This window comes from Bos javanicus, chromosome 24 (genome assembly GCF_032452875.1).
Source record: "Bos javanicus breed banteng chromosome 24, ARS-OSU_banteng_1.0, whole genome shotgun sequence".
Classification (NCBI taxonomy): domain Eukaryota; kingdom Metazoa; phylum Chordata; class Mammalia; order Artiodactyla; family Bovidae; genus Bos; species Bos javanicus.
In genome coordinates this window covers 32,504,354-32,529,349 of record NC_083891.1, presented here as the reverse complement: position 1 = coordinate 32,529,349, position 24,996 = coordinate 32,504,354, and the positions used below count along the sequence as shown (strand labels likewise).

General features: G+C 41.1%; 1 protein-coding gene and 1 non-coding gene across 15 annotated transcripts in view; one reads left to right on the top strand and one right to left on the bottom strand.

Annotated features, from left to right (window-relative positions):
- Positions 1 to 24,996, bottom strand: part of OSBPL1A (oxysterol binding protein like 1A) — a 252,855-nt gene that overhangs the window by 69,467 nt on the left and 158,392 nt on the right. The window lies entirely within an intron of this gene.
- Positions 5,802 to 5,906, top strand: LOC133237901 (U6 spliceosomal RNA). The gene has a single exon (XR_009733409.1). It is a non-coding gene; the product is annotated as a U6 spliceosomal RNA (small nuclear RNA).

Below are 24,996 nucleotides of genomic sequence, written 5' to 3'. Positions count from 1 at the left end.
AAAAAATTATCCAGCTTCTAAAGAGCCTCTTGATGAAGGTGAAAGAAGAGAGTGAAAAAGTTGGCTTAAAGCTCAACATTCAGACAACTAAGATCATGGCATCTGGTCCTATCACTTCATGGCAAATAGATGGGGGAACAGTGGCTAACTATTTTTTGGGGCTCCCAAATCACTGCAGATGGTGACTGCAGCCATGAAATTAAAAGATGCTTACTCCTTGGAAGGAAAGTTATGACCAACCTAGACAGCATATTCAAAAGCAGGGACATTTACTTTGCCAACAAAGGTCCGTCTTGTCAAGGCTATGGTTTTTCCAGTAGTCATATATGGATTTGAGAGTTGGACCATAAAGAAAGCTGAGAGCTAAAGAATTGATGCTTTTGAACTGTGGTGTTGGAGAAGACTCTTGAGAGTCCCTTGGACTGCGAGGAGATCCAACCAGGCCATCCTAAAGGAGAGCAATCCTGAGTGTTCACTGGAAGGACTGATGCTAAAGCTGAAACTCCAATACTTTGGCCACCTGGTACGAAGAACTGACTCATCTGAAAAGACCCTGATGCTGGGAAAGATTGAGGGCAGGAGGAGAAGGGGACGACAGAGGATGAGATGGTTGGATGGCATCACTGACTCAGTGGACATGAGCTTGGGTAAACTTCGGGAGTTGGTGATGGATAGGGAGGCCTGGTGTGCTGTGGTCCATGGGGTCGCAGAGTCAGACACAACTGAGCGACTGAACTGACCTGAACTGAATGTCAGTATTGCCAAAGTTGAGAGACTTATCATAGAAATGGGACTTCCCCAGTGGCTCAGATGGTAAAGAATTCACCTGCAATGCAGGAGACCTGGGTTCAATCCCTGGGTCAGGAAGATTCCCTAGAGAAGAGAATGACTACCCACTCCAGTACTCTTGCCTGGAGAATTCCATGGACAAGCAACTTGGCGGGCTATGGTCCATGGGGTCGCAAAGAAGCTGGACATGCCTGAGCAACTAACACATACTGTATATACTGTATCACAGAAATATGAAAGTTACACAGATAATTTTAAACTTTGTAGTGTTTTTTTTAAAAAAGCAACAAGATAAATTAATTTTAATAATATATTTGATTTAACCCAATAGGGTCCAAAATATTAGCATTTCAAATGTAATCAATGTAAAAATATTAGTGAGATATTTTATACTTCTCCCCACACGTCTTCAAAATCCAGTGTTGATTTTACACTTAGAGCACATCTCAATTTAGCTACCACATTTTTAATACAGTGAAATGTAGTCTTACCAAAGCAGTAATGTTATGTTTAATGGCAAAATACTTTGTACTGCTTCACTTTTACAAACTATATTATGAAATTAACACAATAAAATCTATCCTTATTAAAATTAAATAAGACTAAAGACTCAGCTTCTTGGTCACACTAGACACATTTCAAACGCTCAAAAATCACCTGTGTCTACTATTGGACATAATGGATTTCCGTGATTACTTCTGAACACAAAAGGCTAGGATTGCTCTCAGATTGTAGAGAAGAGCACAAAATTACTCACTTACATGAGTCTAAAGTCAATGAGAAGCAAAACAGTCCACAGCCCAATCATTAAGAGGATGTGAAATCTGCAGTATTATCTAAAGAAGCAGAGGGAATGGATTTTTTTAAATTAGGTAGATTAAAGTTTAAAAAAATGATTTGTACTTAAAAGGGTATATTTTCTATATTTTAAATGTTCACTCCTTCCACGCGGGGGTAGGGAATAATAGTAAGAATTCCCTACTGATCTTGGATGAGGCATCGTTACTCCAGGCAGAAATCAGAACCATGGAGAGCGGGCCTCAGAGTTTCCAGGCTGAGCACACAGATCAATCATTCTCTTGCCTTCGAGTTTATCTGAGAGTCATTATCCTGAATTCTATGCTTCCTTTTTCCCTTCACACAGAGAGAAAACACCCTGTACCAGGGACTGAGAGCGATGTGGCCCGGTTCTATTTTCAACCATACAGATGCCACTCTGACTGTGGGCACAAGGGCACAATGAATGGTCTTTAAAGGAGGGTCCCGTCCCAGCTGCTTCATCTCCGTGCTGCTCGGGGCTCAGCCGCTGCCCCGACACCACGCCCTGCATCACAGGGTGTACACAGACCCCCGGCTGAACCGAGTTAACGTGAAGCGTGACTCACAGAGGCTGTGCTGGGTTCCCCTTGCTCTGAACATGCTGTGCAAATTCAGACCACTGGCCCCCATACCTTTGGGAGATGCTTCTGTCTTCACCAGGCCACTGAGCTCCTCTGGGTCTTGGGAATGGGCACGGATGTGCCCCATGGGAATGCCAGCACAGGCGGTGTAGGCCCTCACACAAGGGGAGGAAAGACCCAGGGGAAGGGATCCAGGGCTGCAGCCCATGCCCCTGCCTCCCAGCATGAAAGTCAAGGTGAAAGTCACTCAGTTGACCTTTTGCGACCCCATGGACTATACAGACCCTGGAATTCTCCAGGTCAGAATACTGGAGTGGGTAGCCGTTCCCTTAACTGGGGACTAATCTCCAGCAGGGTGATCTGGCTGGCTGATCTACTTCAGGTGGCAGCTACATCTGCAGTGAGAAAAGGGACATCCGAGATGGACCTAGAGATTGTCCTACTGAGTGAAGTCAGATAGAAAAAGAGCTATACAGATGATGTCGCCTATATGTTGAATCTAAAAAACTGGTTCAGGGTTGAGCTCCCTGTGTTATACGGCAACTTCCCATTAGCTAGTTATTTTACATATGGTAATGTATACGTTTCAATGGTACTCTCTCAATTCATCCCACCCTCTCGTTCCTTTCCCCTACTGTGTCCAAAGTCAGTTCTCTATGTTTGCATCTGTATTCCTGCCCTTCAAACACATTCATCAGTACCATTTTTCTAGGTTCCATATGTATGTATTAGTATATAATATTTGTTTTTCTCTTTCTGACTTCACTCTGTATAACAGGCTCCAGGTTCATTCATCTCACTAGAACTGACTCAAATTTGTTCCTTTTTATGACTGAGCAATATCCCACATATACTACAACTTCCTCGTCTATTTCATCTGTCAATGGACATCTAGGTTGCTTCCATGCCCCAGTTATTGTAAACAGGGCTGCAAAAAACACTGGGGTACATATGCCAATTTTCAATTATGGTGTTCTTAGGGTATATGCCCAGCAGTGGGATTGCTGGGTCAGATGGTAGTTTTATGCCTAGTGTTTTAGGGAATCTCCATACCGTTCTGCAACGTGGCTGTTATCTATTTAACATTCCCACCAACAGTCCAAGAGGGTTCCCTTTCCTTCACACCATCTCCTTCATTTACTGTTTGTAGATTTTCTGATGATGGCTATTCTGACGGGTAGTGAGGTGATAACTCACTGCAGTTTTGATTTGCATTTCTCTAATAATGAGGGATGCTCATGTGTTTGCTGGCCATGTCTAAGCAATGTGATTTTAAACGCACTCCAATGTGCTAATTTCAAGAAATGAGGTTTGTTGGTATTCCATGGTATGCTTAAATTTCACAGTTCTTAATTTTCTCTATCTTCATTCATATCCCCTGTTACTTCTGTACACATCTGTCACTTACTAGAGACTGCGGTTCCCCCTGAGATCAGGGACGATGTCTTACTCTCTTCTGCATGCCCCACATTGCAGAGTATTTTGCATGTTAACAGGTACTGTATGTTTTTACCTAACATCCCAAGTTAAAATGGGCAACAGAAAGAAAACCAGCAAAAAAATGAAAGATATGAATAAGTGGTAAATGAGGCATGAAGAACACAGATAATCAAAATTTCTGCCTTTAAGTCATCTCTTAATAGAACATTTTCAAAACCAAATTCCTTAACATCCATTTCTTAAATCTTCTGAAGGAATAACCATTTTTTGCAGAATATTCATTAGGATATTTAGAAAAGCATAAAACAATCTAATTCTAACCTCTGATTCAAGATCAAAAGAATCCTAAGAACTAAAAATCTAAGAAAATTTCATAGAGAAGCAGACTTTAATACATGTATAACTGTAACACTGAAAATTTGTATGTGTACACTTATACATGTATTATGTGTTTTATACTTATGTGTGTGTATCTTCTTGCAATCATTAGGTGCTTATCACCTCTCCTTTTCAACTATCAGAATTCTTCTTCTGCTGCTGCTGCTGCTGCGTCATTTCAGTCATGACTGACTCTGTGCGACCCCATAGATGGCAGCCCACCAGGCTCTTCCGTCCCTGGGATTCTCCAGGCAAGAACGCTGGAGTGGGTTGCCATTTCCTTCTCCACTGCATGAAAGTGAAAAGTGAAAGTGAAGTCGCTCAGTCGTGTCCGACTCCTAGCGACCCCATGGACTGCAGCCTACCAGGCTCCTCCATCCATGGGATTTTCTAGGCAAAAGTACTAGAGTGGGGTGCCATTGCCTTCTCCGAATTCTTCTTCTCTTTTCCCCCAAATCATCCCTTCCATAAGTCCCAATTTAAATATGACCTTAACCAACACAGCTGGTATTTGAAACTAACCATTTGTAATTTTGCTTGCACTACTGATGTTTGCTAAACACCCAAAATGAAAGTCTTCCAAACAAGGAAACCATTAGGAATAAACTACAGAATAAAATTATATTCAAAAAATTGAAGACTAGATTTCAAAATGATGCTGCAGGAGTAAATTATCATAGTAATTAAAAGCCTTATTTTCACAAATTACGTAAAATCTTACATAGTTCATCTGGGGTACAATTCGCAAATCTTTTATCAACGTTTAAAGAAAATAATGGGCAGAAAAGCCTAGTAATCTCAACACTAATGCAAAAAGATACTCTTACTTAAAAGTTAATTAAAAACTATCAAGTTCCATTTTTGGAAGTGGATCACTCCTCTCTATCCTTTCTTCCTCCTTGTCAAGACAAACAACCATAGAGAATATAACATTATTAACCCTCCACTCATTACTGAAGGACATGCAAGACTTCTCTTGAGCATTTACTTAAATTCTTATTAAATGAGATTCTAAACTCTGTTGAACCTGTGGTTGGAACACTGCAGGTACACAGTAAATGTTGAGATTTTATGCCAGTTGGCTTTCTATTAACTAGGGCTCTAGGTTGAGTCCCACAATCCATTTGTCCTATAATTTTTCAATAGTAATCAAAAAGGGCTATTTATTTACTCTCAAGCTGTTATGCATTCTCATTAAAAGATACTGATGAAGTTAACTTGAAGAACACACATCATTAATGATACTCGACAGAACCAAGGACAATGGTTAATATTTGGGGGAGGCAGAGGCAAAGATTTCTTAGAGTGAACCCAAAAAAGCCCTAACATAAGAGAAAAGTTGTAAAATGGATTTCATAAAACCAAAACCTTCTGTTCAAAGAAGGTATTAAGATGTCTATTTATTATTAAGGCAATGGAAAGATAAGCTATCAACTCAGAGAAAATATACATGTTACATATGTCAATTCTAAAGCAGATCAGTCCTGGGTGTTCACTGGAAGGACTGATGCTGAAGCTGAAACTCTAATACTTTGGCCACCTGTTGTGAAGAGTTGACTCATTTGAAAAGACCCTGATGCTGGGAGGGATTGGGGGCAGGAGGAGAAGGGGACGACAGAGGATGAGATGGCTGGATGGCATCACCAACTCAATGGACATGAGTTTTGGTAAACTCTGGGAATTGGTGATGGACAGGGAGGGCCGGCGTGCTGCAGTTCATGGGGTCGCAAAGAGTTGGACAGGACTGAGCGACTGAACTGAACTGAACATATATTTGATAAAGGATTATATCCAGTGCTCACGTGAGCAGCATATATATGAAAACCGGAACAATACAGAGAAGATTAGCATGGACTCGGCTCAAGGATGACGCGAAGTCATGAAGTGTTCCACATATTTATAAAACTGATAATTAATGAGAATCTACAGGAGCTACCCAAAGCCCGAAGTCAGGGGCGGCGGCCGAGAGGAGCTACCCCACATCTGAGGTCAGGGGCAGCGGCCGAGAGGAGCAACCCTACATCCAAGGAGTGGCGGCTGCTTCAGCGCAGGAGGGCCAAGAGGAGCTACTCCATGTTCAAGGTCAGGAGAGGCGACCTCGTCCAAGGTAAGGAGCAGCGGCTGCGCTTTGCTGGAGCAGCCGTGAAGAGATACCCCACGTCCAAGGTAAGAGAAACCCAAGTGAGACGACAGGTGTGGCAAGAGGGCATCAGAGGGCAGACACACTGAAACCATAATCACAGAAAACTAGCCTATCTGATCACACGGACCACAACCTTGACTGACTCAATGAAACTAAGCCATGCCGTGTGGGGCCAGCCAAGATAGACGGGTCATGGTGGAGAAGTCTGACAGAATGTGGTCCACTGGAGAAGGGAATGGCAAACCACTTCAGTATTCTTGCCGTGAGAACCCCATGAACATTATGAAAATGCAAATTAATAGGATACTGAAAGAGGAACTCCCCAGGTCGGTAGGTGCCCAATATGCTACTGGAGATCAGTGGAGAAATATCTCCAGAAAGAATGAAGGGATGGAGCCAAAGCAAAAACAATACCCAGTTGTGGATGTGACTGGTGATAGAAGCAAGGTCTGATGCTGTAAAGAACAATATTGCATAGGAACCTGGAATGTCAGGTCCATGAATCAAGGCAAATTGGAAGTGGTCAAGCAGAAGATGGCAAGAGTGAACGTCGACATTCTAGGAATCAGCGAACTGAAATGGACTGGAATGGGTGAATTTAACTCAGATGACCGTTATATCTACTACTGTGGACAGGAATCCCTTAGAAGAAATGGAGTAGCCATCATGGTCAACAAAAGAGTCCAAAATGCAGTACTTGGATGGAATCTCAAAAACAACAAAATGATCTCTGTTCGTTTCCAAGGCAAACCATTCAATATCACGGTAATCCAAGCCTATGCCCCAAACAGTAACGCTGAAGAAGCGGAAGTTGAAAGGGTCTATGAAGACCTACAAGACCTTTTAGAACTAACACCCAAAAAAGATGTCCTTTTCATTATAGGGGACTGGAATGCAAAAGTAGGAAGTCAAGAAACACCTGCAGTAACAGGCAAATTTGGCCTTGGAGTACAGAATGAAGCAAGGCAAAGGCTAATAGCATTTTGCTAAGAGAACACACTGGTCATAGCAAACACCCTCTTCCAACAACACAAGAGAAGACTCTACACATGGACATCACCAGATGGTCAACACAGAAATCAGATTGATTACACTGTTTGCAGCCAAAGATGGAGAAGCTTTATACGGTCAGCAAAAACAAGACCAGAAGCTGACTATGGCTCAGGTCATGAACTCCTTATCGCCAAATTCAGACTTAAATTGAAGAACGTAGGGAAAACCACTACACCATTCAGGTGTGACCTAAATCAAACCCCTTATGATTATACAGTGGAAGTGAGAAATAGATTTAAGGGACTAGATCTGATAGATAGAGTGCCTGATGAACTATGGACGGAGGTTTGTGACACCGTACAGGAGACAGGGATCAAGACCATCCCCATGGAAAAGAAATGCAAAAAAGCAAAATGGCTGTCTGAGGAGGCTTTACAAATAGCTGTGAAAAGAAGAGAAGCCAAAAGCAAAGGAGAAAAGGAAAGATATAAACATCTGAATGCAGAGTTCCAAAGAATAGCAAGGAGAGATAAGAAAGCCTTCTTCAGCAACCAATGCAAGGAAATAGAGGAAAATAACAGAATGGGAAAGACTAGAGATCTCTTCAAGAAAATTAGAGATACCAACAGGACATTTCATGCAAAGATGGGCTCAATAAAGGACAGAAATGGTATGGACCTACCAGAAGCAGAAGATATCAAGAACAGGTGGCAGGAATACACAGAAAAACTGTACAAAAAAGATCTTCACGACCCAAATAGTCACGATGGTGTGATCACTCACCTAGAGCCAGACATCCTGGAATGTGAAGTCAAGCGGGCCTTAGAAAGCATCACTACGAACAAAGCTAGTGGAGGTGATGGAATTCCAGTTGAGCTATTCCAAATCCTGAAAGATGATGCTGTGGAAGTGCTGCACTCAATATGCCGGCAAATTTGGAAAACTCAGCAGTGGCCACAGGACTGGAAAAGGTCAGTTTTCATTCCAATCCCAAAGAAAGGCAATGCCAAAGAATGCTCAAACTACTGCACAATTGCACTCATCTCACATGCTAGTAAAGTAATGCTCAAAATTCTCCAAGCCAGGCTTCGGCAATACGTGAACCGTGAACTTGCACATGTTCAAGTTGGTTTTAGAAAAGGCAGAGGAACGAGACATCAAATTGCCAGCATCCACTGGATCATGGAAAAAGCAAGAGAGTTCCAGAAAAACATCTATTTCTGCTTTATTGACTATGCCAAAGCCTTTGACTGTGTGGATCACAAGAAACTGTGGAAAATTCTGAAAGAGATGGGAATACCAGACCACCTGACCTGTCTCTTGAGAAATCTGTATGCAGGTCAGGAAGCAACAGTTAGAACTGAACATGGAACAACAGACTGGTTCCAAATAGGAAAAGGAGTACATCAAGGCTGTATATTGTCACCCTGCTTATTTAACTTATATGCAGAGTACATCATGAGAAACGCTGGGCTGGAAGAAACACAAGCTGGAATCAAGATTGCCAGGAGAAATATCAATAACCTCAGATATGCAGGTGACACCACCCTTATGGCAGAAAGTGGAGAGGAATTAAAAAGCCTCTTGATGAAAGTGAAAGTGGAGAGTGAAAAAGTTGGCTTAAAGCTCAACATTCAGAAAACAAAGATCATGGCATCCGGTCCCATGACTTCATGGGAAATAGATGGGGAAACAGTGGAAACAGTGTCAGACTTTATTTTTCTGGGCTCCAAAATCACTGCAGATGGTGACTGCAGCCATGAAATTAAAAGACACTCCTTGGAAGGAAAGTTATGACCAACCTAGATAGCATATTCAAAAGAAGAGATATTACTTTGTCCACAAAGGTCTGTCTAGTCAAGGCTATGGTTTTTCCAGTAGTCATGTATGGATGTGAGAGGTGGACTGTGAAGCTGAGCACCGAAGAATTGATGCTTTTGAACTGTGGTGTTGGAGAAGACTCTTGAGAGTCCCTTGGACTGCAAGGAGATCCAACCAGTCCGTCCTAAAGGAGATGAGTCCTGGGTGTTCATTGGAAGGACTGATGCTGAGGCTGAAACTCCAATATTTTTGCCACCTCATGCGAAGAGCTGACTCACTGGAGAAGACCCTGATGCTGGGAGGGATTGGGGGCCAGAGGAGAAGGGGACGACAGAGGATGAGTTGGCTGGATGGCATCACCGACTCAATGTACATGAGTTTTGGTAAACTCTGGGAGTTGGTGATGGACAGGGAGGCCTGGCATGCTGTGATTCATGGTGTCACAAAGAGTCGGACATGAATGAGTGACTGAACAGAACTATATCCAAATGGGAAGGAAATTCAAAAGAGAGGGGATATATGTAAACATGTAGCTGGTTCACTTTGCTATACAGCTGAAACACAACACTGTAAATCAACTATATTCCACTAAAAATTAATTTTGAAAATTGAAAAAAGTTATATCCAAAATATAGAAAGAGTTCCTATAAATCAATAATACAAAAACATACAACCCAATTTAAAATGGGCATAAGCCTCAGGCACTTCCCTAAGACAACTTTAAAACTGACTCATAAATGCATGTGTAAGTGCTCAAAATCATTTACGAAATGTAAATAAAACCAGGACGTGATTCTGTGTTATACCCATAAAGCATCAAACGTTGGTGAGCTTGTAGAGTTACTGAAATTCTCACACACAGAGAAACGGTACACTGACTTTGGCAAACATTACAGTAACTTTCTGGTACACACCCTTTCTAGAACCCCCAAATGCTACTCCTATAGAACAAAGTGAAAAACTGGCCATAAGGAAGATGTGTTTAAGAATGCTTAAAGCAGCTTTATTCAATAAAACTCCCAAGTGAGAAAAGGCCAAATGTCCATTAACAAGGATACAGAGAAACAAACTGCTGCATATTCAAAGGATGGCATTATCACTCAGCATTAAAAAAACTGAACGCTGAAACACATGACATGGATGATTCTCAGAAACACTGAGCGATTAAGACCACCCTAAAAAAAAGATTACATGCAACACATTGCTGTGTTTCAAATGGATAACCAACAAGGACCTTCTGTACAGCACCTGGAGCTCTGCTCATTGTTATGCAGCAGCCTGGATGGGACCAGGGTTTGAGGAAGAATGGATACATGTATGGCTGAGTTCCATCCCTGTTCACCCGAAACTATCATATTGTTAATGGCTATACTCCAATACATAGCAAAGAGTTAAAAAAAAAAAAAGAGAGAGAGAGACCATGCACTTTCCATCCGCAATGCAGTTCAATAATAGACAAGACTAATCTATTGCGACAGAAATGAGAATGGAGGGTGGTTATGGGCGGTGGGCGGGGCGTAACCAGGAGGCAGTTACAGGGAACTTTCTGGAATGATGGAAACAGTCTACATCTTGATGGGGGGAGGGAGGGTTTGTTACATGAGTATATGAATTTGCCAAAACTCATCAAATTGTATATTTAAGAGCTTGAATTTCAAAGTATGCTAACTTGATTTCAACAAAGAAGCAAAAAGAAACTATACTGTAATTTGTTGGTTTCCCAAACTTTTTGGTCTTCAGAGATCAGATCAGTTGCTCAGTCGTGTCCGACTCTTTGTGACCCCATGAATCGCAGCACTCCAGGCCTCCCTGTCCATCACCAACTCCCGGAGTTCACTGAGACTCACATCCATCGAGTCAGTGATGCCATCCAGCCATCTCATCCTCTGTCGTCCCCTTCTCCTCTTGCCCCCAATCCCTCCCAGCATCAGAGTCTCCTCCAATGAGTCAACTCTTCCCATGAGGTGGCCAAAGTACTGGAGTTTCAGCTTTAGCATCATTCCTTCCAAAGAAATCCCAGGGCTGATCTCCTTCAGAATGGACTGGTTGGATCTCCTTGCAGTCCAAGGGACTCTCAAGAGTCTTCTCCAACACCACAGTTCAAAAGCATCAATTCTTCGGCTTAAAAATTATTTGTGGTCCCAATGAGTTTTCTTTTATTGTGGATTACATCTATCACTACTTACTATATCAGAAGAAAACACACACACACACACACGTTTTACTTATTAACAATAAAATAAATATGCTAACTTAAATGACATTTTTATGAAAAAAAAGTAACTGTATTGTCCAAAACAAGAATACCTTAGTAAGAAGAGTGACATTATTAAACATCTTTGCAGTCCCTTTAATGTCCGGTTTTACAGAAGACAGCTCGTTGCTCATAACTGCTCCTGCACTGAATCAGTGATGTCGCATCATCACACAGTATCTAGAAAACTCCACTGTACGGTTCTTAGTGGATAATAATTTTAAAAAGGCTAATATCTTAGTAATATTAAGAAACTTGTTTTAACCTTGTGATTCTCCCTAAAAGGGTCCTAGGGGACCCCCCTCTCCCCAACAATGGTCAAGAGACTATTTTATAGAAGCACTGGCATAGACAGTCAGCAAAGGGGCCCTCCGCTTTCCACAAGTTATCTTTAGGAAACTTTAGAACAAGTAAATTAAAAAAAACTGATTCAATAAATATGGACTGAATTTCAACTACTATAATTGATTTTGTGACTAACAGGAGGCTGGATCACAAAATACTCAAGAATGTTTACAGTTGAGATACTTCAGTTTCAAAATGTTATTTCATTTCTGGAGTCTGTTTCAATACTTTAACATTTAAATCTGGGTATAAAACAAGTTTCTCTGGCTTTGCAACTCAAACAATTTCAGCTTAAGTTGATGCAATCTGGTTTTTTCATCATGAAAATGATGCTTTCATTAAACCAAGGAAAACAGTGTTTGCCCTCCAAAGTTGATTTATGTCCATCGTCTTAAAAATGCTATCATTGTTCAGTCATGGAGGAGTAAACAAAGTTGTACTTATAATATATGTGGAGATATAAGATCTTCAAAGGCATTTTGTTTATATGAAACATTTCATAAGTGTAATATATTAGTATCAACACAAAATAACTAAAATATACCTATACAATACAATGAAATTCCTAAAATCTATCTCCATTTCAACAGAAGCAAGCTTGGATGAGTCTTAAAAAGAGACCCCATCTCTTACAACTTTTTCTTCCATGACTGATACTGTGATATACCTTCTACCAACTTCCAGACTTGAATCTGGACAAATAGAGGAGCTGCAAGTTCTCTCTGCATACCCAGAATCAGCACCTAACTTAGGGCTGAGTCAGACATACAGGTCATGGGGTTAGGTGGACAGCTGGGTATTTAATCTGCTCCTGCTGCTGCTAAGTTGCTTCAGTCGTGTCTGACTCTGTGCGACCCCATAGACGGCAGCCCAGCAGGCTCCCCCTTCCCTGGGATTCTCCAGGCAGCAACACTGGAGTGGGTTGCCATTTCCTTCTCCAGTGCATGAAAGTGAAAAGTGAAAGTGAAGTCGCTCAGACGTGTCCGACTCTTAGCGACCCCATGGATTGCAGCCTACCAGGCTCCTCCGCCCATGGGATTTTCCTGGCAAGAGTACTGGAGTGGGTGCCATTATCTTCTCCGAATCTGCTCCTAGACATCTTCAACTGAAATTACCTTTCGTCTTAGAAGAAACTCCATACAAGTCTAAGATGAGATCCCTGAGACTAGTCCAGTGCCTTTTCAGGGACTATGCATAAAAGTCCGACAACTTGGTTTCCTATTTTAAGCTTACTGTGGTAACTTTATGTAATTATCTGATATTGCTATCTGGTTTTGCATTGTATTTTAAAGATTATTTTTCATTTTGCTCTCTTAAATTATGAAAAGCCTGTAATTGCCACTTAATAAATCTGGCTCTATATAGTAAGGAGATGAAGGTGATTATATGGCCTTGTTTTATAAGAGCTATTACTTATTTTGATTTTAATAAGTTAAAATGCATATTTAAAATTTCAAACTGCTTTCCATATTGGCTTTCTAAAATTTAGAATTCTTTGTCCGACTTCAGTAACGTAATAAATTGACTTCCTATTCTTGTTAGTTTATTACCTTTATGGGATTAAGAGGAAAGCCTACAGAAACATCATACTGCCAAGCCAACATGGACTGATGAACACATACCCAGGAAGCAGTCCTTCAGTTTAGAGAGAAGTTGGCCCCCTGGGCAACAAGAGTTCCTCATGTCAAGCCTACTGAATGGTGTTTGGCACAGCTGGCAAGAAGGCATGACATGTTAAGTTAAGGCAGACCTTACTTAGGGACAGAGTATGCATTCTCTGCTCACCTTATCTCAAAGAATTAACTAAGACTTCATGCAATGAGGGAGCTGAACAGATGTCAACTAGTGAAAGTATAGAGAGCAGGTCATGATAAGGTCATCTAAGGCCTAAAGGAAATGGTCTTAATGACAGAGAATAGACAAAATGCAGGCTGCATGCAGTACAAGTCAGAGCCAGTTTCTTCATCCCTGTCTCATCTGAAAGGCTGGCCTAAGCCCTCTTGCAGTGTGCACAGCTAAGCAGCAGAGGCAGTGAGCATGGAATCTTCCACTAACACCTTCCCACGTTCCAGAAAGGATCTAAAGCTGTTTCGCTGCCAGTAATTCTGCTGGCAGGAAATGGGAAAGCAGCCTTTCCTGACTATAACAGGAGTTTCTTGGACACTACACTAGGAAAGGTTCCGTCTCAGAACCCGGGTGTGCTCCAGCTGGACTAGGAGTCTGGCAGTAGGCAGCGAGAGGTATGGCAAGACCCCAGAGCAGCCCTGAGCGCCTGATGGCAACGGGTGAGGCCAGAACCCAACTCTGGAGCAAAGCTGTGTCTAACAGGCTGCATGTCACCTGGACACTGCAGTCAAGGGCTTCAGATCCCCAAAACAAGAGTCTGGGGACTATGCAAACTGTGGTCAACAGAAAGAGAAGACACATAGAGGAGCAGATACGCACTGGATAATTAAGTATCCCTCTGCAAACACTACTCTGCCTCTTTCTGTGGCTCTGAACTTTTTTAATACCATTACTGGATAAAGAGGAAAGCCTATAGAATTGCCAAGCCAACATGGACTGATGAAAACATACCCAGGAACCAGCCCTTCAGTTTAGAGAGCAGCTGGCCCTTTAAACCACTTGCGTTTTTCTAGAATGAATATAACAGTTTGCGATCTGCTTTAGCCAGTTCAATAGCCTGATTTAACTTCCTTTTAGAGTGACCTGAGATCTTTTTGACTGCTTACCCATCAGAGGGATAGAATTTCTAAGGAGAGCTGAATTTCTGGTTCCTTCCTTCTCTGTGACACGTAACACCTTCATGGACATTATTTGACATACATGCCAGTTTCCTTTCTGATTTCTTGGAGCCCAGTAAGATACCTGTACTGCAAAGAACAGTATTCCTCTCTTTCCTAAGGTTTCTTCTGCAAATAAAGATTACACAGTGTCCTCAAACACAACATTCAGGAGGAAGAAGTCTACCTCACTTTCTGAGATTTTCTTGTCCTTTCCAATAAGATAATGTCAATCATAATCCTGGGGAAAAAACCAAAAATCTTGGTCTTCACTCATAATAAGAGAACGCACAGTTATTGAAGAGGAACAATTTTCATGGAACATTACACCTTTCATCATTCCTACATCCTTTGGAATATTCTACTTTGGAAGGAAGTTGGTAGACAATAGAGATTATAGGAAGAGAAATTTTTATATCTGTTTGAAATTGGCAGAATTTTCAATGCGTTCATGTGTTCTTTTGTATGCTCATGTTAATACAAGTGGAAATGTACAAAGGCCCAGAAAACGCATTCCTTGTCCACTGTAATTAGTAATAGTGCCTAGCTCTGAGCCAAGAGCAGATGGGTGATTAATAAACTCTTTGGGACTATGATGTTAATTCTCTGCAAATTATTACATAAAAGAAACAAACAGAACTGCATTAATTAAAAGCTGGGACAGACTGTTTTACATTTCAGAATATCAATCCAGGAATTTGCCAAGGCATATAAATCTCTGTTCTTCTAAACATCCATGAAGACTCTAAATGTTAAGAAAAGAATAGAGGCTCTGAAGTCAGAATGGCTGGCTTGCCTGCAGGTCCTATCACTTATTTGCTAAGTGATCTTGGGCAAGTCAGTTAAACTTTCTGTGCTTCAATCTGTTCATCCGTAGAATTGAGGATATAATAATAATTGCCCTACCTATGACTCAGAGCTATTCTGAGAATCGAAAGCTATGGAGTTTGTGAAAGTATCTTATATACATCAATTTATAATCCAAAAGTACATTGGGGCCATTAATATTATGCATCTGAAGATGCAGAAGCACTCTGGGTCTGAAGTTAACACTCTACAGCCAGAAGAGAGTGGCTCCAGCAAACATTCAGACCTAGGTTCTAACATCTTGCTTCTGGACTGTGCTTTTGTGAGGCGTTGCTCAAGTCAGAGATGACGCATGGATGGGCTAAATGCTTACTAAAGCCACAAAGCTATGCTATGTCACAGAGCCAGAACCAGATGCAGAAGGAAAGTGCACTATGTTGACAGTTCTCGATTGCTTTATTATCATGGTACACTTTCACCTACTAGAATTTATCACAATCTACTTAAGGGACTCAAAGACCCAAAACATCAAAGCACAAAAGCAAGACAATATTGTGAAGGATCTGTGGTTATAAATAACCTACTTGGTTCACCCAGCCAGTCTTGCTGAAACTGGGCTTTCTCACAGCCCAGAAGCACACTGTTTCACTTCAGCTCTAGGAGGACACCAGGCTCCATCTCTTACCACTGGCTGTACCTTGCTCTAGCACAAGTCACATGACATTCCCCATATATCGTCACAGCATGCAGATCTGATGACAGTCATCTACGCTCTCCACATTTGTCAGACACAGAGGCAACGCTTCCTGCTTGAGAACCAGGATGTGTAATTAATGTGAGTCTTTTCCAGAAGAGCAAGGAATTGGCTCTGAGAATACTCACTACGGCAGAATGGCAGCTCAGGCTTAGACTTCAAATCCAGGCTGAGCATGGTGCTGCATCAACATGACTCAACAGGCTGTACTCCATGAATACGATATGTCATGTTCTACAAGCCCGAATGCATTGTGTAAAGACTTGTGCATGAATCACATTTTCTGAAGATTTTAAAGGTACAAGCCAAAGAAACGGTTAAAGGATCTTTTTGTTTTGAAAACAAAATAACTTTCCTAATTTACATCTTGCAAATCATTATTGACATCCCTGGTAGCTCAGATGGTAAAGAGCTGGCCTGCAATGCAAGAGGCTGGGGTTTGATCCCTGGGTTGGGAAGATCCCCTGGAGAAAGAAATAGCAACCCACTCCAGTATTCTTGCCTGGGAAATCCCATGGACAGAGTAGCCTGGCAGGCTACAGTCCATGGTGTCACAGAGAGTCGGACACAACTGAGCGATTCAACAACAATAACAACTCCTTATTCTTATATATGGTGCTATCTAAAATAGGAAAATCTTCCTGTGTTAACAAGCACAGCAAACTATACACAAGAACTCTATGTCCCCTGAGGCTGTTTTCTCCTTCAGGCAAAATTCAGGTTGGCACAGCTCCAATGGGAGACACTTTGATGTATTTGTAAAGATCAAATCCCACAGGTCATCAAAAGCCAAGATGCCCAGTCTATGAGTTACTGTAATTAAGAAATGGGCAGAGTAAACAGAATAAGGCAGAGCATTAAAAGACTAAGCTACACTGACTATTTCCCAAGCACTCAGAACCTTGTGTTTATGTACAGGAAGAGAAGGAGGGTACATCTTCAAATAGAGTAAGATGCCAAGCAAGGAAATACATTTTATTAAATATTTAATTTCTTCTTTCTTCTGACATTCTGAGGATTATAAGTGCATATAAAGCAAACTTGAAATAGAAAATGGATATTTACCTAAGAGATTCAAGAAGCCTAGGGATAGAAAAGAGAAGTAATGAGACCTCTGCAAGGGGAACGTAATATCAAGGGACTAAGGAATGAATAACAGTGCTTCAAGCCTCTAGTCACCTCTTGTTTACACTTTTGACAACATAAGCTTACAACCAGCCACACCTTTGTAATCTTAATGAAGAAAAACTATGTTTAGATATAACCATTACTTTAAAACATCCTTATAAAATTAATGAAAGGCAACCATAAGAGATAGTTTTCCTTATTTAGCATTCAAAAGAAAATAATTGTATTTCAAAATAAACACTTTTATTTTAGCTACCTGTTTCCCTGAATATTCACTGGAAGGACTGATGCTGAAGCTGAAGTTTCAATATTTTGGCCATCTGATGCAAAGAGCTGACTCACTGGAAAAGACCCTGATGCTGGAAAAGATGGAGGGCAGGAGAAGGGGGCGAAAGAGGATGACCTGGCTGGAGGGCAACACCAACTCAACGGACGTGAGTCTGAGCGCACTCTGGGAGTTGGTGAAGGACAGGGAAGACTGATGTGCTGCAGTCCATGGGGTGGCAAAGAGTCGAAAGTGACTTAGCGACTGAACAACAACAACCCATTTCCCAAATTTCAAAGGCCAAAGTAAACTCCTAAAACCCATCCAAAGTCCTTTTCTTATGAGCTAAAAGGAAAAAACAAACAGTTCCATTTATTTACTTTTGCTTAAGGTTTATCAGTTTTCTACTAATAACAGCACCTGAGATTTAATGAGTTAAAATCACTATGATTCCTTTGCATAGATTATCTCATTTAATTATCACAACCACCCAACAAGGTAGGTCCTGTTATTACACCCCTTTTACAGAAGAAGTTAGGTTTCAAAGTGATTACAACTTGCTTGCAGTCAGGAATGTGGTAGATATGAGATCAAACCCAAGTAACTCTTAATAAGAGTTACATGGTAATTATCTGCTATGTGGGAGGAATTAGAGATTTTTCTAAGAATTATCTTCCCTTTTGACAAACCTGAAAAAAAATATTTTCAACTCGTATCACATACAAAAAGCTAGTAATGATATTATAGAGCAGCTAAATATTAGTAAGTTGAACACTCCTAGAAAAAAATGGGCAAGATGTATTAGCAATTCACAGGAAAAAAGTACAGAGAGATCACAGAAAGATTCTCAATCTCCCTCAATTCAGAAATGGGCACTTCCACAGAACACAGGCTTGTTCGTTACTGTAACCTCAGCACTTTGAATACAATGTGGCATGAATAGTAGCTCAAAATATATCTGTCAAACAAATAATTTGGTACATATATATTTTTAAAAAGCAAGGGCAAGAACTGTATGCCTGCATTTTCTATCATTAGTGTGAAAAAACAAAATTGTATGGATTAATGATTGCAATTGGGAAAAGGCAGAGGAGTGGATACTTTAAAAAGTGGAAGTTAAAATTTGCAAAATATACCCTATTACATTTCTGAATTTTGAACCACATGAATCACCAATATTTTTAAAGAGAATCATCTCTGCACACACACATACACACACACATGCATTTTTAAAGAGCTGTTGAAGAAAAACCCAACTGACTAATATCAAAGCAAACGAGACCAAAAGAATTGAAATCTGCTCATGCTGTGTGCTAAGTTGCTCAGTCGTGTCCGACCCTTTGAGACCCCACGGACTGCAGCCCACCAGGCTCCTCTGTCCATGGGATTCTCCGGACAAGAATACTACCATTTCCTTCTCCAGGGGATGTTGCCGACCCAAGGATCGAACCCGTGTCTCTTGTGTCTCCTGCAAAGGCGGGCAGGTTCTCTATCATTAGCACCCAAAATTATGACTTTAATTATTAAGTATTTTGCTTAGAATTCCTAAGCATGACCAAAAGTGTACATGGAAAGAGTCTGTGTTTTCCCAACTGTGTTTTATAGATCCCCAAGCTCCCAAGAGGCGTTTTAGGGGTCAGGGGCAAGATCAGAAGATGGGCCTGTGGGCATTCAAGCCTCGGCTCTTTCTTTCAAAAGAGCAACTCCTTTTAACTGACTTTTAAAAATTGGTTGGGAAGAGGTTGAGTTCTCTAGAAAGAAGCCTCCAGGACTTCCTCAGTGGTCAAGAATCTGCCTTGTAATACAGGGTCAGAGGTTCAATCCCTGGTTGGGGAGCTAGGATCCCCCATGCCCTGGTGCAACTAAGCCTGAGTGCCCCAACTAGAGGGCTGGTGTACTGCAACGACAGATCCTAAGTGCCACAAATAAGACCTGATGCAACCAAATACATAAATATTAAAGGAAAGAAAAAGAAACCCTCAGGAAGCCTTCAAAAAAAAAGATGCCTCCATTTTCCTAGAGTCACTCTTGGCAGTAAGTTCAGCAAGTCCACTTTGGTTTGTGAAGATAATGATTATAAATCTTGACTCACACTACCTTTTTTCCCCCTTCCTAACATAACCCCAAGTGACCACAGCCTGCCAGCTTCTTATCCTAAAGTTTTGCTTATTGTTTCAGGTTATCTTTTGAACTCTCTTTGCTGGTTGACTAACCCCCATCTGCCAAGCCGGTAATCCCTTCTCCTGGTCAAGGAATCTCCAAATATGTTTTTGCCGGAGAGAGAGGTGCTGCACGGAATCAGAGTGGCCTGCTGGCTCTTACTCCTCAGCGTTAGCCACTGTCATCCAACTTGCCAGTCTCCGTGTCCTCTGATGACAGAGTCCCGTGGTTCCAGAGACAGGATCGTGGGCGGTCTGCCCAGGCTGCAGCCCAGTGGGGGCCTGGCCCAGCTTCTCTCTTTAGAGGATACAGTACCTTCTCTCTCAACCTTCTCTCCTTGAGTTGTTACCAGTTTCCTGGTCTTGAGCACTTTTCTCACTCAGGCTAGTGACACAAGCTGGGGTCTGCTTTGTTAGTGAGCAAGGCCCCACAGGAGAGCTGTGTGAGCTTCTAGTGATACTTTTTTTTTTTTTTTAAATTACAGTCCTCTGCTTTCCAGAGCAAACAAGTACTCTGAGTCAGGGAGTAAAGTGAGAGCATAGAACACGGTGTCTCTGGAACCTGCATGCTTCAGTCGTGTCTGATTTTTTGTGACCCTATGGACTGGAGCACACCAAGCTCCTCTGTCAATGGAATTTCCAAGGCAAGAACACTGGAGTGGGTTGCCAAGCCCTCTTCCAGGGGATCTTCCCGACCCAGGGATCGAACCTGAGTCTCTGGTGTCTCCTGCACTGGCAGGCGAGTTTTTATCAGTAGCGCCACCTGGGAAGCCCCAGGCACTACCTCAAATCTAGCTAATTCTGGGCAAGGCTCTTACCCCTAGGTCCTTAGGTGTCTCTAGACCCCTGGTCACTACATGACAACAAGGAGCTACCCCAAATATTTCCTGACAGACAAGGGTGTTTTTCTGCCCAGGTTACCTGAGGGCCTCCGAGTGGGGTGACCTGCTAGTAACTCGACTGAGCGACTTCACTTTCACTTTTCACTTTCATGCACTGGAGAAGGACATGGCAACCCACTCCAGTGTTCTTGCCTGGAGAATCCCAGGGACGGCGGAGTCTGGTGGGCTGCCGTCTATGGGGTCGCACAGAGTCGGACACGACTGAGGCGACTTAGTAGTAGTAGTAGTGCTCAGTAATGCCTCGCTCTTTGCCACCCATTGGACTGCAAATCTGTCCATGGGATTTTCCAGGCAAGAATATGGACTAGGGTGCTATTTCCTTCTCCAGGGGATCTTCCCAATCCAGGAACTGAACCCATGTCTCCTACTTTGACAGGTGGATTCTTTACTGCTGAGCCACCAGAGAAGTTCAGGTGGGTTTGTACTACTGATAAAATATATCGGAAGCTGAATAACTTTTATTCACAACTAACAACATTTTCTCAGTACTTCTTGGCAGATTGTCTTAGCTTATATTCTCAACATTTTTGTTTGACTTCAACATGTCAGGATATTTTTCGCATACAGAAAACAGCTGTTATTCGGTCACCTAATAATTCTAAAGCAGTCACGAGGGATAAACCAAGGGTAAACTAAGGGATTGCCTGGAGTCTGAATCTACCATTTCGGCAAACTAAACATTTAAGATTCTTGGCCACATTTATGAAAGAATGCAAGGCTTTCATTCAGGTAAATACATCAAGAACAAGTACATTAATCAGAGTCAGATAAAACTTAATCCCTATCACATTTCTGTTGTAAAAAACCCTTCTGTATTTTAAAATTGCAAAGGTATTTTTACATTTTCTTATGAAAATTTTATTAAGTTCTGGCCTTACACATTTATGTTTGGTTCAGCTAGAATTTAATTTATATTTGTGAAATAGAGGGCCATTTCTTTTTTTTTTTTCCCTGTATTAAATGACTCTCCCAGCAGCCCTAACCTAACAGCCCATTTTTCCCTCCCCAATCTTCTATGTTGCCTCTCTTACATATACCAGGTTTCCTTTTATGTCTGGGTCTTTGGACCTTTTACTTTCATTCTTCAGATAAGTCTTGCCTGCAGGACAATTCTGCACTAAAGATTTGTAATCAACTTGGCATTTAGTTAGGCAAATGCCTTCCCTCCCTGAAACCAGGTTCTTGAGCAGTACCTTGGCTCCTCAAAGCCCTCTGAGCTTAAAGAGACAGCTCAGAATCCATTTTTCAACTTCCAAGGTAAAGTGCAACTTTAATTAAAAGCATGTTTGAGTCTATAGATCAATTTGGTAAATCAAACTTATGACAATGACTTTTTCTTCTTGGTAAGTTTTATATCTTTCAGTATTTATTTCAAGGTAAGTGACTTTTTAATAAATACTCTAAAATCAACCTCCACCCCCAGTTTTAACTGCAGTTTCTGTCTGTTGATGGTGCACAGAAATGTATTAATAGTTAGCTGACTTTGCAGCAAAGCAACCTTGCCAAACTTTCATAGTAACTATAATGATTTGTCTGTAGACATCTATGGTTCTGTTTATTTCTAAATCTGAGGGCTGTGTTATGTCTCTAGCTATGGCCTTCAAACAATGTTGAACAGAAAAGATGATGGCAGGCATCCTTCTCTTATTCCTGAAATTAGAACTGTTGTTTATAGTTCATTATCAAGTATTTATTTGTTCCAACTTTTAACCAGATTAAAGGAGTTCTCTTCCATTTGTAATTTGCTAATGTTTATTAATCATGAATGACTAATTTCATTGAATGTTTTTTCTTTATTAGGATGATCACAGGCTTTTATCTTTTAATCTAGTAATACTGGAATACCATTTATAGCATCATAACATGAATCCAACATTTCAGATTCTGACTAACCTGTTCTACATTAGTATCTTTTACATTATATATATCCAGATTAGATAAATATCAGTATCTTTACCAATTACACCAACTTAGGTCAAACTCCTAAAACGTTAGAGGAGGAGAGCTCAGAATAAGTGTAATAAATTGGGCCCAAGACTAAAGAACTGATCCCACAGAACACAGACCACTGAGATGACAAGAAGCCCTATAAACATAAACCTGACCAGTATGGTGAAAGCTAGCTTTCCCCAAGGCAACTCAATGTATTTTCTGGAAAAAAGTGCCACCAAAACAAAGCATTTATTTTGTGTGTTTTCTATCTCCGCAGTATTTTTGGTTCTAGGTCTTAAACCAGTCTCTGATTCTTTCTGTTGATATTTCTCTACAACTAACCTAAAAGCCCAAAGAGAGCACAGAACCACAGAAAAGATCAATGGCCAGCAGAGTACACAGCCTATCAGTAATTCAGAGTGAATTAAAAAATACAAAATACTTGTTTCCCACAAGTCTAATCATATCAAAAGACATTGTAGAAGTTTCCTAAACTTCAATATGGTAGAAAAATCATGTTTTCAAGATTTCAGTTAGCAATCACAAGACTTTCAGAGTGAGAGAAGAACTCAGTTCATTTAGTCCAAATTTTTATTTAAGAGATGACTTAATTTACCTAGTCAACAGATGAATTATTTTTGTGGTAATCATCACGTAGGATGGATTAAAGATTCATAATATCTTTAATTATCTTAGAAATAAACTCAATGAGTCTGGCATACCTTGTTTTACATTAAATGACCACGACATAGGCCTTACAGCTTATGATTCTCTGGGTCAGAGATTTTTCACACTGCACTCCATGATGTCATCCTATGAGAATGGGGTGGAAAAGGGAACAAGAGGGCAGAGGTTCTCCAGAGTTCAGCAGATCGTTGTTGAGGAGGAGAGTAAACAGTTAAAAGAGGGCACTTACACTGACTGCCGCCCGTGTGGTAGGCGCTCTCGCCCGTGTGGTGGGCACTCTCCCCCGTGTGGTGGGCACTCTCCCCCGTGTGGTGGGCACCCTCCCAGGGACTTTCTGCTGACACCCCAGAGAGGAAGAGGAATAGGGTCTGCAGTGGCTTCATGTACTATATTTGGGGGGAACCTGCTGCTTCCATAATCCATACTACAGAAAGTAAAGCCTGAGTACTTCTGTTGGCTAAGAACATGAAATAGGTAAGGTGATTTCAAGCACAGCAGGAGACGGGAGGCCGGGGGGAGTTTAAGGGGAGAGACTTCCACATCTGTGCCATTCTGGGTTGGACTAATAAGAGAGAACACAGACTATGTGAATATAGTATTAATATAATAAATTTGTCAGATGCAAAATAACTCCTGTTATGATGCATTATGGCACACACACAAACAGGCTCCCGGGCTTTTGAAAAGCCAAGAAATTCCCCCTTCAGCCATAGTCTCTGACAGCATTTAGTAAGCACAGCGTTCCTTCTGATATCTTAATGATTCTATCGACGACTTGTGTACTTCTTTGAACATTCTAAAGATTTTTCCTGTGTCGTCACTAGACTGTCATGATGTATGTTAAACAGTTAAAGGCTGTCTTCTCTTTAGAGACCAGGAAACTGAGATCTGCTGGGTTTCCACTTAGGTACTTCATGGCCTGCATAGAACTGAGTCCCAGACCACAAAGGAGAGGACAGCAACTGCAGCGCAGAGTCAGGATGGGCCCTCGCGGCTCAAGATATCAGCTGCCGTGATGACCTCCATCAAAAGATAACCATCAACGAGCACGTTTAGAGGACACCCTCTAACTGCACAGAAGGAAACTCTGTTTTCTAAAACTCACTGATTTTTTTCAAATAAGTACAAAGAAAAAACATTCCTTGTTAACATGGGGCAGATACATATCAGAAGTGCTGAGTACCATTTTTCAGTACAACAACAGTTGAGACCAATGGTAGCCAGAATCCTATGCAGAAACGAAGTTAAAGCTATACAAATCTATAAATATTAAACAAGAGTAAAAAACTATCTTGTAGAAATTAGTAACTACTTATCCCCAAAGTGCTTTTTACAATGACAACAGAATATAGTTTTCACTGACAATTTGATAAAATATTGTACCCTATGAATACCGGCATTTACACAAGGCATTGTGCCTATAAACTTGTGTGAAACCAGAGAACTCAAGTGTCTGTGACACCTCATTAAACTGGGACAATCTCTAGGACTAAATCATCAAGGGAATAAAAAAACAATACTAATGTTATTAGACACTATTAAAGGGCTATGTTCAACAAACCCCAGGTCTTAATAAAAGTCTTTGTTTAAATGTAACTAAACTGTTTCAATAGGCAGGCAATATTACCATCCATTCTTAATAAAACCAACACGAAGATCAAATGACAAGAAACTAAAATAGCATTGAGAGGCAGAGTCATAAAAGATGCATGCTCAAAAAAAGGAAGCCAGCATCACTTTCAACAGGGAGCTCTGAAGAGCCTTTCTAAATAGCCAGTTGAAGGATTTACGGTTCCCTAAAATCATGGTAGCCAAAACCACGTTTTGTATTTAGTTCCTGCAATGACAGCTGATGATGTTCTTTCTGTAAATGGACAAAGTATTTAAGCCGAATCCTTTCCTTGAGGTGCTAGAGCAATATAAATGTTCAGCAGAGAGAAAAAAGCAAAAAAAAAAACCGAGGAGACAGCCACACACTTTGGTTTACAAACCCAAATGCGCTTGAGAACAGAGGCG